Source organism: Echiichthys vipera (genome assembly GCF_963691815.1).
Source record: "Echiichthys vipera genome assembly, chromosome: 16".
NCBI lineage: Eukaryota > Metazoa > Chordata > Actinopteri > Perciformes > Trachinidae > Echiichthys > Echiichthys vipera.
This window is the reverse complement of record NC_139841.1, coordinates 3,873,731-3,885,768: the sequence shown is the minus strand read 5'-3', so window position 1 is coordinate 3,885,768 and position 12,038 is coordinate 3,873,731. Positions and strand designations below refer to the sequence as shown.

The following is a 12,038-nucleotide window of genomic DNA, read 5'->3' as shown; positions in this document are numbered from 1 at the left end:
CGAATACAATAATTTAAGTTTTGGAAACTTCATACTGTTTTCAGAAGTTCCATTGGTATACAAGATCTATAATGCTATTTCTACACCAGTGAAGAGCGTTTTTCAGCTCTTTTCTGAGCAAATGAGCAGCACCTCTCGATTTAAACTCAGACTTAAACATCCTACTGCAGCGGACGGCCCTCAAACTCAAGCCATCGTTGGGATATGCTTCCAGCTAAACTTAAACTTATACACACTCATACACACATTTTCCCCATGGTGGGAAAAAAATGGATATTGATCAATCAGTCATGTCAACATTAATTTTGATTGTGAATCTACAGTATATTCTTTATGCTATTGTTGTAATTTTACAATGTACTGATGTCAGTGTGTTGTTACTGTTGTAGATTTGTCTGGATAATTGTTTGTGTGATATTTCAAAAATCTCATATCATGATATAGGTATTTTCATATCCCGATAACAATATATCTCACTATATCTACAGTATAATGAGTAGTTTATGTGAAATCAAAGGGCCTACATTGTGCTTTATATACTTGAAAAAAGATACTCATGTTAGATTTAGGGCTGTGCCAGAATATAGCGTTTGGGTCCAGTGTTGCGCAGTCACGCAGTAGTTTCTGAGTGATGTGATTTTTGATTCCTGATACAGGCATCTTATTAAAAGTATTGTGACCATGACCCATCTAAATGTTTTGTTTCTGCCTTTTTGTCCCGCCCACTAATAGGAATATTTGATTAGCTGATTTACCTTACTACATTAACACACGGGTCCGGACCACAGCTGCGGATCTTAGCAAAGGACCGCATGCAGTCTCTGAGCAGAGAGCTGGAAGCCTTTTCTACCTAGAGCCAACAACAACAACAACTAATTCTGATTGTATAACTCTATTTTCACTTGACCTGACACTTACACTGTCATCTTTGAAGCAAACGTGATACCAAATTAGGCTAAAATTAGTATTAAAAGAGATAATAAATATTAAGTGAAATAAATTAAATATGACAATTAAAATGCTGATATGTTGGGCCTTCTCGGAAGAAGCCCTAAAAGTTCCTAAGGCTTCCCCTCTGGCTAAATATGGTACAAACCCACTTTTCTCATTTTGAGATCAATGTTTATATGCATGGTCCTAGATTAATGAATAATAATAATAATAATAATAAAAAGAATATGAATACATTTGTTCATTTTTTGTCGCTTTCCCCCTACTTACACACCTCTTCAATCTGTGATCACAAAATCTATCCTCTAAAAACGTAGGAGTCACTCAGAGTAAATTAGGAAGGACCTCACATGGCTGCTGCAGTCAACATTTTGGAAGAGATTCAATGATAGTGAGCTTTTAAAAAGGTATCGACTTAGCAGAGATGGCATAATACAGGTTGTAGAGTTGGTCAGGGATGCCATCACATCACCAACCAAAAAAAACCACCCAATATCACAGCAGATCAAAGTTGGTACAACTCTTCACTGTTTGACCACGGGAAAAATGCAGCTGTGCAATGCAGATGATCTTGGCGTCTCTCAGCTGTCGGTCAGGAGGATTTTGCTCCAGATGATAAATGTCCTATCCAAACATAGGGCTGCAGTTCATTTAGTTTCACATTGAAGTGTTTCTATCATAAATTCACTCAGGGTCCGTCCACACTTGGACGCGTTTTCCTGTAACCGCACAACTTTAGTATGGTTTTGGCCGACCATCCACACACAGCCGGCGTTATCGGAGTCTGAAAACTGGATCTTTTGAAACTGGGTCCCAGAGTGGGAAGGTTTGACAACACCCTCCATTGCGTTGTCGTCTGGACGGTGAAACCTCATACTTTGTTAAACGATGCCGCCATCGCCCCAACTCTGACCTCTAACCCCGCGACGTCACATAACAACAACAGTGCTGCTGCGTGAGAGGAGAGAGACGGACCCAGAGACTGTTTACTGAACTGGACTCTGAGCCACATGCATGGTAATGAATTAGGCCGAGCACAGTCTTCTCCTTTTTCCCTGATGCTCTGAAGAAGGAGCTAAATTGGTCGCTAGTCTCTTTTTCTAAATAAAGTTGCTAAGAAGGTGTGAAAAGTCTTAATCTAGTCTGTGAGTGCTTTGGGATGGGGATGGGGCTCACAGCAGCAACCTCTGCTCGTTGAGGACACTTAACTACAGCAGGGGTGTCCAATCCTGCTCCTGGAGGGCCGCTGCCCTGCATGTTTTAGGTTTATCTCTGCTCTAACACACCAATGCTCTACTTATTATCAAGCAGTTGAAGCTCATCACAGGTTTGATAACGCTTAGAGTCAGATTTGTTAGAGTAGGGAGAAACCTAAAACATGCAGGGCAGTGGCCCTTCAGGAGCAGGATTGGACACCTCTGAACTACGGAGGGCTTTGTGCATCAGAGTCCAAAACAGCACAAAAGTCTCCACTAACACCAGAAACAGGGACACATTTCTCTCTAGGATGGAGGAGGATTTGGGAAGTTTCCAGATTTGGAGAGAAACTCTCCGGTGTTTGTATTCTCCACAGCGTCTCCCTGTCCCTTCTTCTCTGTTGTTGTTGTGTTTCTGTGGCAGTTACAGCTCCACATCCAGGCCTAGCATGTGTACTACAGCGTTACAGCGTTTAGGAGGTTACACTGGTTTCCTGTGGAAACAGATATTTCTTGAGCCGAGTCGGTGTGGATGGACGACACAGAAAAAAAGGTAATTTTCGATCGTGTGGCCGTACCCTTAGGGACTCATTCCCTCTCAGCCAATCACTGTGGACATAGAAGGTATGAACATGATGTCATCCATAGCAACAATGTCAACCCCGCCCTCTCGTATTAGTTTAGGAGTCCCTCTCACTCCTGTGTAAAAGTTGGTCTCAGAGGCTTTGGGAATAGGTTTGAAGAAATGACCCAGAACTTTTAGTGCGCCTTAGGAGTACTCTTTGCACAAGATCAAATGTTTTGTGAATACAGCCCCAGACCACCAGAGAATTATGTATTCCCTGTCCTGTAGGGTCACCTGGGTTAAACAGTGGCAGTGGCTGGAAAACAATGCAGAATGCTATAGCATTATGTGCTGTGTGTGAAGGTGAGCAGTCGAGAGCAAGTTAATATCAGAAACCAATAGCCTCTTTTTGAAGGAAAAAGTTTTTTCTAATTGAAAAGAAGCAACTGAGACCTGGCCCACTTTCATCATGCTAAAGTGGTGGAAGACCAGGATTTGAGTTAAAATACAACATAAATGCCCATTGATTCCCATCATAATACATTTACTTTCTTTATTTACCTCCTAAAAAGAAAACTAAAATGTGTCAGAAATGTGATGTCTTGAAATTCTACAGGAGAGGTAAAGGTAGTGCTGATGACATGAATGTACCTGCTGCTAAGTGTTTGTGTGGCCCAGTAGCATTATGGGAGCCCTTCACAGTCATGACATCTGCAGCACATGTGTTCCTGATATAAATGGATGTAAAAATGACCAAATGTTTTGCCATATGTATTAATATAGTCAATACATTTGTGTTCCGTCCTTCAAAGGAAAGTTGGGGGTTTACTGGTTTGAACGACTCTTGAGATGTGTTAATAGCTCCACCTAGTGGTCAATAAAACACATTGACACTTTTGTTTGTAGAACTGAAGCCTGATTGATTGGTGTGTGTCAGTAGAATAAATACGATTATAAAAGTATGAAAGGGCTCCTCCAGTTTTAAGTAAACCAAATGTTGTGGGTCCGGTCCTTAGTACCACCAATCTCCATTGTTGCCCAGAAATGATTAAACCCCCAAAAGTACTTGGAGGTCATCGGAATTATTCTCCCTAATAACATGTCAGAGAAGCAGAGGCCTGTAAATCAGCTGCTACACCATGCAGGATGATTTGCATTTTATGCCAGCAGTTGTATTTTGCAATGTCATCAAAGGAAGGAAGGGTGTGGCTGCAGAGGGCTCATGTTGATGTGACGGTATCTGTGCCCTGATTTTCACCTCTCAGGAAGTATTTCCCTTAGGTACGCAGTCAGCTCTTCAGCAGTCCTGAAAATCCCAAACCTGACCATGAGATTGTCAAACCTCAATCACCCAAAACCTTAAGAACTTGATAGGTAGGGTTTTGGCAAGAGTACACAGTGTGAGAGAATACGATGCCTGTAAGACTGAAGTCAGGGGAAATACCTTTGTAAATGTTGAGCACCAGCTGCATCAAGCTAGCCAGAGTTACTATAGATGCATGGGACAACATTTACTTCCACTTACTTTCACAATAAATATGCATGCAACTCTTATTTGGAGTAGGATACCCAGAATTGGAAAAAAAATGTAGGCTACTGTTTTTGTTAATTACAACTGGGAAGCCTGTGAATGTTCTCATTCGTCCAGGTCATCGTTATCCGCAAAGCAATTTCAGTCAAAAAACAACTGGACTGGTTGTTGTCTAGGAAGACGTTGCCTCCAGAAAGAAAACCAAAGTGGTTGAGAAAGAAAAAGATAACAGGAGAAACAACATAGTCATCCCATATGTGGCTGGGGTATCAGAGAAACTCAGGAGGATCTTCAACAAACACTGCATCCCTGTGTATTTCAAACCCGGTAACACACTCAGACAGAGACTAGTACATCCGAAGGACAGAACACCACACCACCACAAAAGCAACCTGGTTTATGCTGTCCAATGCAACGAGGAATGCAAAGATCATTGTTTCTCATTGTCTCATTGGAGAAACAAAACAACCACTGCATAAACGCATGGCCCAACACAGGAGAGCTAACTCCTCAGGCCTGGACTCCGCTGTCCACTTACACCTCAAGGAGAAAGCCCACTCCTTTGATGACAGCAATGTCCACATCCTGGACAGAGAGGACAGATGGTTTGAAAGAGGAGTAAAAGAAGCCATCTATGTAAAAGTGGAGAAACCATCGCTAAACAGAGGAGGGGGTCTGAGACACCACTTATCTCCAATTTACAATGCCACCCTTTCATCCCTTCCCAGGAGATTCAACAACCTAACCTCAAAGGACAACTGTTCACACATGGCCCGGGTGACCCCAACGACTGTCGTTCAGACTCAATAGAGCACTAACGAAGTCGAAACCAACTGCCCACCAACGACTGTCACTCTAACGACAGTCGTGGGCACTTGGAGCACAAAGGGTTTCAGTGACATCATCGGCCTTGTGAGAGGTTAAATACCTGGATCTCCACACCAGTTAGTTGGACCAGTCCCAGCCTGGTCAGATGCGTACATGAACTGATGAAGCCTCTTGGATGAGAGGTGAAACGTCTTCCTAGACAAACAACCAGTCCAGTTGTTTTTTGACTGAAATTGCTTTGCGGATACAACTGGGAAGTTTTCGCTGTCTCATTAAAAAATATATCATTCCCTACCCTGTGTGTGTTTGTTTGTGTGTGAGATGCTCAGTCTGTTTTTGAAGTCTTGAATGAGAACATGCAGGGCTATAATTTCAGGGAGAAACTTGTGGCACAAACCTATGATGGGGCTGCTGTCATGGCTTCAGCTCTCATTGGTTTCCAAAGTTAAAGCAATAGCCCCCAGTGCAATGTTGGTGCATTGCCATGTACACAGATTGAATCTGGTGCTGTCTCAGGGGGCTAAATGCTTCTCTGAGTGCAGATTGTTTTTGCATCTCTCTCTGAGTTTTCCACATTTTTCTTGAAATCCACAAAAAGGACGTCTTTTCTTGAGTCGCCAGGCTGCTCAAGGTTGCCCAGAAACGCTCCTACTCGATGGAATTTTACATCATGGATAGTGAGTACTGTGGCAAACACTTATGACGCCATGTCCGAGTGCCAAGCACAAAACAACACAGAAAATAACGAAAAACAATAGACAAAACATCAGCCACAATGCATACAAAGTTTGAGCAGAAGAGTTGTGTCTCTGCCAGAGCCTTGCTCTGGGCTCTACGGAGACGGGACTAAGCTGTGTGCTGGAGGTGTTTCACTACGGCCCTTTTTTGTCGCGCACCCCCCTTCTCCCGCCAAAATACGATTTTGGTCGGGTCTAAAAATGTGCCCACATACATTTGTTTAGTAGAGGGTCTGAAGATAATTGTGTGTGTGTGTGTGCGTGTGCGTGTGTGTGTTTGTGTGTGTGTGTGTGTGTGTGTGTGCATGTGCGTGCGTGCCTGTGTGTGTGTGTGTGTGTTTGTGTTCTAATGTGTATTGTACTGTATGTACCCATGATTTCCACTGAATTGGACAATTCAATTCAATTTTGTTATTTATAGTGCCAAATCATAACAAAATTTCAAGACACTAGAGTAGGTAAAGATGACTTGGCTTATTCAGGATTTACAGAGACTCAACAATTCCCCCATGAACAGCAACAAGTCACACGACCTATAATAATAATAATAATCCATCCATCATCCATAATCTTCAACCGCTTGTAGAGACAGACTACCATTCACACTCACATTTACACCTACGGGCAATTTAGAGTCACCAATTAATTTCAGCAATGTTGTGAACACAATGCACAATGGCCTCTAAAACCTTCCCTTTAGCAGGCAGGAACGTGGAATAGACCCAGCTCTATGGAGGATGGACAACTGTCTACTGGTTGGGGAGGAAGAAAAGGAGAGAGAAAGAGAGAAAAGCCAGACAGATGGAAAGAGAGAGACAAAGACAGACAGACAGACAGACAGACAGACAGACAGACAGGCAGCTTGGCCGTCAGGAGCTGTCAGTTCGGGGGCATGATGGGAGTGGTGAATCATCCAACCAAGGGAATTAAAGGGAGTTTACAGAAACATTAGCAAAATATGACTCTGTCCTGGCCACACTTCCAGTCATCAGTTTTCTGGGATGTCCCATTCAATCCAAAAAGACTTGATCACTGCTCTTTCAGCCACTGTTCCTGATGAGATCAAAGATTAAATTCAGGCTGCTCCCTTTTTTGCATGACAGGTGGATGAGACAACGTATATAGCCTGCTGTGCCATACTCTCTGTCATTGTTCGCTATGTGGATAGTGCAGGTAAAATTCAGGAGCGCTTTTTTATTGGATTTTTTTTTGTTTCCGGGGGAAGAGATGCACAGTCTGTTTTTGAAGTCTTGAATGAGAACATGCAGGGCTATAATTTCAGGGAGAAACTTGTGGCACAAACCTATGATGGGGCTGCTGTCATGGCTTCAGCTCTCATTGGTTTCCAAAGTTAAAGCAATAGCCCCCAGTGCAATGTTGGTGCATTGCCATGTACACAGATTGAATCTGGTGCTGTCTCAGGTGGCTAAATGCTTCTCTGAGTGCAGATGGTTTTTACATCTCTCTCTGAGTTTTCCACATTTTTCTTAAAATCCACAAAAAGGACGTCTTTTCTTGAGTCGCCAGGCTGCTCAAGGTTGCCCAGAAACGCTCCTACTCGATGGAATTTTACATCACAGATAGTGAGTACTGTGGCAAACACTTATGACGCCCTCCTGGAGACTTTTGAGAAGATCATTGCAGATAACATCATGGATGATGAAACATTAGATTGTGCCAAAGGCTTTCTGATGATGCTGGAGGATTTTGAGTTTGTGTTTATGTTGTACACATATGAACAAATCTTCTCTAAGACTGATGTGGTGTTTGACAATGTCTAGCAGAGAACTATGGATGTTCTGCACTGCAAGAAAAGAATTGAGTCTCTTCTTGCTTATGTCTAAGAGAAGAGGTCAGAGGGGGCTTTCCAGGCTGTCTATGCAAAAGCAGCAGATCTCACATCCGTCCCGCAATTTGAGCCCCTGAGAAAGCACCGTCTTCACAACTGCAGGATCCCAAGGAGTGCTACAGAAATCTGTACATGACATCCTAGACAATATTTCAGAGCAGTTACCTTGGCATTTTGAAAATTAGGAAAGCATGCACTTCTTAGAATTAGTCGATCCAGGGAGTGTTTCCAGAGGAGGCGTTTCAGAGTGTCCTGAAAAGTTATGGCCAGTTCTTTGATTCAGGGAGAATGAGGTCTGAACTTTGGGTCCTTTATTCAAACCAGGACTTGCAGGGCAACAGGGGAAAGCTGTGTGATTTCTTGCTGTTCCTGAAAGACATGGAGTTGGACAGTGCAAGGCCTCAGCTGTACAAACAGTTGTCATTAGTAGCAACAGTTGGATCTACATCTGCAGGTGTAGAGAGGAGCTTCTCCTGTTTAAAGCAGCTCAAGTCTTACACCCGAAACACAATGGGCCAAGGCCGTTGAGAGGACACTGGTCAAGTCCCTGGAAAAGACGCCTAGTTGGTACGACCAGGTCACAGATAATTTTCTTGAAAAGGAACAAAGGGTAGAATTTACATATAAATAAACAAACACATTTATGATAGGCTTGAAAAATTAGCTTCTCCTCCCTGAAAGACCATCAGCCGCCATGTCCGAGTGCCAAGCACAAAACAACACAGAAAATAACGAAAAACAATAGACAAAACATCAGCCACAATGCATACAAAGTTTGAGCAGAAGAGTTGTGTCTCTGCCAGAGCCTTGCTCTGGGCTCTACGGAGACGGGACTAAGCTGTGTGCTGGAGGTGTTTCACTACGGCCCTTTTTTGTCGCGCACCCCCCTTCTCCCGCCAATAATACGATTTCGGTCGGGTCTAAAAATGTGCCCACATACATTTGTTTAGTAGAGGGTCTGAAGATAATTATGAGCATTTCGATTGGTATTTTAAAACTCACCGGCCGGCGGGTCACTGGTTTCCAACACCAGTGTAGCACGAAAACACAGTGAAATCATAGATTATTACGTTTTTGTTTAACTATAGTTTATGGTGGGCAGTAGGGCAAGACTAGACGAGACCGCCTCGCAGCATGTTTTCTAAATGCTGTGCACGTGTTGTCAAATTGAAAAAGTTGTTTTCTTAATTCGCTTGTGTTTTGTCTATTATTTTATTATTATTATTATACCGTATTTATAGTACCACTGTGCGGAAATTGACATGGCAAAAGAGAAAAGTGCAAATTACAAAGCATCAATAACAGATGCAACAAAATAAAATACAACAATAGACTCCAGTATGTACAAAGCATGAAAACAAATTAACAGATAGAAACATCAAAAAAATAGTAAAATAGGTTAAGTGACAGTAGAATACAAAAGTGATAAATAAACAGACTGGTCAACAGTTTATGTGTGTGTCTGTGTGTGTGTGTGTGTGTGTGTGTGTGTGTGTGTGTGTGTGTGTGTGTGTGTGTGTGTGTGTGTGTGTGTGTGTGTGTGTGTGTGTGTTTGTGTGTGTGTGTGTGTGTGTGTCTGTGTGTTTGTGTGTGTGTGTGTTCAGTGCTCCAGCTAACCTGAATGAGGATTAAATCATTTAATCATGTGACTCTTCTAGACTCTAACTGCTAACTTTGATCAGACTAAATTAGTTATCATATGATTTTAACTAAAGATAATGAATGTATCCACAGATTTACAGACATCTCTTTTGCCATGTAAGTCAATGGGAAAAAGTATTTATGGAAATTGTTATGTAACTGTTTGGCCACATCAAAGGATGAGGTCCTGCTGTCCTCCTTTTTTTCGTTCTAATCTTATATACTGGCTAAAACACGTGAAGAGGTAATCGTACCTGAGGTCAATTGTTAGCAATACCAATTGATATCAACACATGCAGCAGGTTACTTTGCATGTACTAATTCAATTCAATTCAATTTTATTTACAGTGAAAAATCATAACAAAATTTATCTCAGGACACTTTACAGAGTAGTTAAAGACCACACTCAATGACTTATTTATGATTTACATGGACCCAACACTTCCCCCGTAGAGTACAGTGGCAACAAAAACCTTCACTATAACAGGCAGGAACGTCAGACAGATCCAGCTCTGTAGAGGACGGATATCTGTCTGCACCGGTTGGGGAGGAAGAAAAGACAGAGAGAGACAAAGAAAGACACACACACACACATACACACTTCCAGAGATGCAAGCAACCAAAGAGTGACAGTAACTATAATAATATCTATAGTAATGTGAATATGACTTGTATGTTATGGCAGTTAATACAGCAGAATATTAAAAAAACAAGCACAGCTAAGGTGATAGAATACTACAATGAAAATAATTATGGTGGCAAACATGATCAATGATAAGTAGTGGCAATAGCAGCTACGATACAGCGAGACATACCATTGATGGTGTTATTATGGCTACAAATTTTATAGTTTATAAGACTAGTGACAGTATATATGACTAATTGTTATAGTAGTAGCAGGAATCGTCATGCAGGACCATGGCAGCAGGCACCACCACGATCAGCAGAGACCTGAGAGACGACAAAGCACAAACAACTCCGGGGAAGAAGTTGAATTAGTAACATGCATTGATGAGACATGAATGATACAGACAGAGAGGAGAGAAGCTCAGAGTATCAGAAAAGGATTATCCCCCGGCAGACTAGGCCTATAGCAGCATAATTAAGCAGAATCAACAAAATCAGCTTAAAAATAACAACATAGCTAAGGGCTCGTAAGCCCTAGCTGTAAGATTTATCAGAGAGGAAAGTTTTAAGTTTACTTTTAAATATGGGGACAGTGTCTGCCTCCTGAATAACACTTGGGAGTTGGTTCCACAGGAGAGGAGCTTGGTAGCTGAAGGCTCTGCCTCCCATTCTACTTTTGAACGGAGCCTGACCAGTGAGAGCTTTGTAGGTAAGAAAAAAGATTTTAAATTCTATTCCAGATTTTACAGGTAGCCAGTGCAAAGAAGCTAATACAGGAGAAATATGTTCTCTTCTATTTGTTTTAGTTAGTACACGAGCTGCAGCATTTTGGACCAACTGGAGACTCTTAACAGACTTATTGGAGCAGTCTGATAATAAGGAGTTGCAGTAGTCCAGCCTAGAAGTAACAAATGCATGGACTAGTTTTTCTGCATCTTTCTGAGACACAATGTTCCTAATTTTTTGCAATATTACGCAGGTGAAAATATGCAGTCCTTGTCGTTAGTTTTATGTGAGAATGGAAGGACATATCCTGATCAAAAATAACACCCAGATTCCTTACTGTGGTGCTGGAGGACAACACAACATCATCCACAGTAACAACGTCTTTAGCTATTGAGTTTCGGAGGCATTTGGGGCCAAGTACAATGACTTTTGTTTGATCTGAGTTTAACATCAGAGAATTGCAGGTCATCCAGCTTTTTACCTCCTTAATGCACATTTGAAGTTTAGCTAACTGATCGGTTTCTTCTGGTTTGATCGACAAATATAATTGTGTATCATCAGCATAACAATGAAAATTTATGGAGTGCTTCCTTATAATATTTCCTAAGGGAAGTATATATAAGGTGAATAGAATCGGGCCAAGGACGGAACCCTGTGGGACTCCGTGACTGACTTTAGTGTGCATGGAGGATTTGTCATTAACATGTACAAACTGAGATCTATCTGATAAATATGACTTAAACCAGCTCAGTGCGGTTCCTTTAATGCCAATTAGATGCTCCAGTCTCTGTAGCAGGATGTGATGGTCAATAGTGTCGAAGGCAGCACTAAGATCTAGTAAAACAAGCACAGAGACAAGTCCTTTGTCTGAAGCTATTAGAAGGTCATTAGTAATTTTCACCAGTGCTGTCTCAGTGCTATGATTCACTCTAAATCCTGACTGGAAGTCCTCAAATAACTCATTATTATGTAAAGAATTACACAGCTGATTGGCGACTAATTACTCGAGGATCTTAGAGAGAAAAGGAAGGTTAGAAAAAGGTCTATAGTTGGCTAGTACCTCTGGATCAAGAAGAGGTTTAATTACAGCTACTTTAAAGGGCTGTGGTACATAACTTGCTGATAGGGTTCCTGAGTTTGAAGAAAAATTGGTGCTGGTCGAGTTGATTTTGTCTCTTATAGTTTTAATTTTGTCATTAAAGAAGGTCATGAAGTCGCTACTACTGAGGGTTATAGGAATACATGGCTCAATAGAGCTGTGGCTCTCTGTCAGCCTGGCTACAGTGCTGAAAAGAAATCTAGGATTGTTCTATTCTCCTCTATTAAAGATGAGTAATAGGCAGCTCTGGCAGAGAAATGAAATGTGGAGTCAGAAATATATTTGTTC

The 12,038-nt window shown here is 41.7% G+C and overlaps 1 protein-coding gene across 1 annotated transcript in view; it reads left to right on the top strand.

Annotated features, from left to right (window-relative positions):
• LOC310958672 (thyrotropin receptor-like) overlaps nt 1–12,038 on the top strand; it is a gene marked incomplete at both ends in the record, with an annotated part of 35,133 nt that overhangs the window by 22,858 nt on the left and 237 nt on the right. The window lies entirely within an intron of this gene.